Below are 2,660 nucleotides of genomic sequence, written 5' to 3' on the forward strand. Positions count from 1 at the left end.
TTAAAAAAAAACTGTCGTCCATAAAATGTGTTGCACAAATTTGAACATCTGGGTTGTGCTGTTCTGTTGTAAATAAATCTTAACTAAAGATTCCTAAATGCATCTACTTCCGGAAGGCCAAATAAAGTGCTTTTGCTTTCGCCTCGAAACACACAGCGTCTCCCTGACATGCTGCTTCAACACTTCTGCGTTCCTGAAACCATGCCTTCTTTCTCTGCGTGAACATTTGGGCGGCATTATGCAAATCTTCCCACATAGTGATGTAGATATGTGGGGGCATGTTAGAACGAGCTGTTTTAGGGGGGTGTGGCTGACTCTTAACTTTTATAAAGAATATCTCTTTGGATTTGAGACTTTAGTCTTTGCAACTTTACAGATCTTCTTTATGCACCAAGAGCTTGTTACACTCCAAAGAGAAAGGAACAATTGAAATCACATCATATGACCCCTTTAATAACTGAAAGCAGGACAAACGGTGAGATGACGAGAGAGAGAATGAGAGAGAGAGAGACAGAGTGAGAGAGAGAGTGAGAGATGTCGTGCTAAGGCAGGATGTGTTATCTAAGGTCTGGCCGTATCTCCACACCTCAAAGCTTTTATCACACCTGCACAAAAGAAGGTAATATATCACCACACACACACACACACACACACACACACACACACACACACACACACACACACACTCACACACACCCACACACACACCCACAGAGCCGTGTGGATACACACGCAAGGCCTAACCTGCTCGACAGGGTGATGCGCAGCAAGCCAGAGCCATAAAATAAACTGTGCTGGAAGCAATCCATTCAAGCATGACAACAACAATAACATGCTGAAACTAATATGACTGCACTGGAGCCACACTACTGCACACTACACACACACACACACACACACACGCACACACACACACACACACACACACACACACAACCGCACAAACCTTGGGAAACATCCGCGTATGCGCACTGGCCTTTTTTCTCCCAGCCTAAATCTGCCATTTCTTAATTCTTTCTGCAGCCAGTGAAGAATGCCATATGAACACAATATCCTTGCGTCTTTCTTCAGAACCGTAGTAGCAGTCTTTGTTTGCACTGTTGCACAACATCTGTATAGCTATATACATTCAGCTCCTCTTGAGCAGAACCTTTTCCACACACACGCACACACACACACACACACTCACACGCACACACACACACTCACAGCGCAGCAGAAAACAGTTATCTCACAAATGCACTGACCACAAAAGCAATAAATCACATGAATTGATGCACAGCATGCAGCAGCACTTCAGCAGCGAGGACGCTCACAGCATTAGAGACATTCAGAGATGAAAGCACTCATGCACACAGGAAAACTGAAGCCCAAAACACTGCAATATGATACTGCATTTGCCTAAATGCAATTTATAATGCAGCAATGCATGAGTGTATTTCTGTTGTACACTTGCAATGAATGTTTAGTATATATTTCATTTTGATTTTGAAGTTTAAATTCTGTTTTATTGTTTTTATTAGTTCATGTTTTTTTATTTACATTTTATTTTAATTTCATTAATTTAATTTTATTTCTCTTCAATTTGAAGGTTTTAAAGTAATTTTGCTGTGTTTTTAAAATTGTTATTAGTTTTTGTTTTTTAATATGTCTATATGTCATATGCATGCCCATATAAGTAAAAAATAAATAAATAATAATATTAGCTTATTTCTACACAAGAATGCATATTCGAGTACTGAGACCTGAAACACACTCATTTGAATACATACGCTTCTGGCGACACAAGTTGAATTTAACATATGGTTGCATTACAAACTGTATAATTACATTTTGCCTTATATACATTTATGCATTTAGCAGATGCTTCCATCCAAAGCAGCTTACAATAGAGAAGCATATGCAATTCATCACAGAGCAAACAATATTCATCGTGTGCAATGTGAGGTTTATTAGAAAGCTGTCAGAGAGTGTGTTTCTGGACGGAGCCGCTCTGTTTATGTAAATCTCTGTGTGTGTGTGTGTGTGTGTGTGTGTGTGTGTGTGTGTGATGTAAATTGTTTGTTCATGCACAACTGTGGAATTGTTTATGTAAAGTGTGGCACAGTGAGGAAAGGATAATTACAGAGTGAGACAGGACAGGATTACAGATGCCAGCCGAGCAGAGTCAGACTTGTCCAGCCTGTATGTGAATGTCTGTCTCTCTCTGCTGGGTGGTGCGTCCCAGATACGAGCCAAAAAATGATGCACAATATCACTTATTTGGCTGTCCTTTCATGCAGGTAAAAGATCTGACTGTGACGTCACTGCGGCCCATGATTCCCAGCATCTGCACGATATGACAGGAACAGAAACCAAATGACTGGGAAAATGTCACTTGTTGCTTGAACACACACGCACACACACACACACACACTCACACGCACACACACACACTCACAGCGCAGCAGAAAACAGTTATCTCACAAATGCACTGACCACAAAAGCAATAAATCACATGAATTGATGCACAGCATGCAGCAGCACTTCAGCAGCGAGGACGCTCACAGCATTAGAGACATTCAGAGATGAAAGCACTCATGCACACAGGAAAACTGAAGCCCAAAACACTGCAATATGATACTGCATTTGCCTAAATGCAATTTATAATGCAGCAATGC

Source organism: Sinocyclocheilus grahami, unplaced genomic scaffold, assembly GCF_001515645.1.
Source record: "Sinocyclocheilus grahami isolate Dianchi unplaced genomic scaffold, SAMN03320097.WGS_v1.1 scaffold471.1, whole genome shotgun sequence".
In the NCBI taxonomy this organism is placed as follows: Eukaryota; Metazoa; Chordata; class Actinopteri; order Cypriniformes; family Cyprinidae; genus Sinocyclocheilus; species Sinocyclocheilus grahami.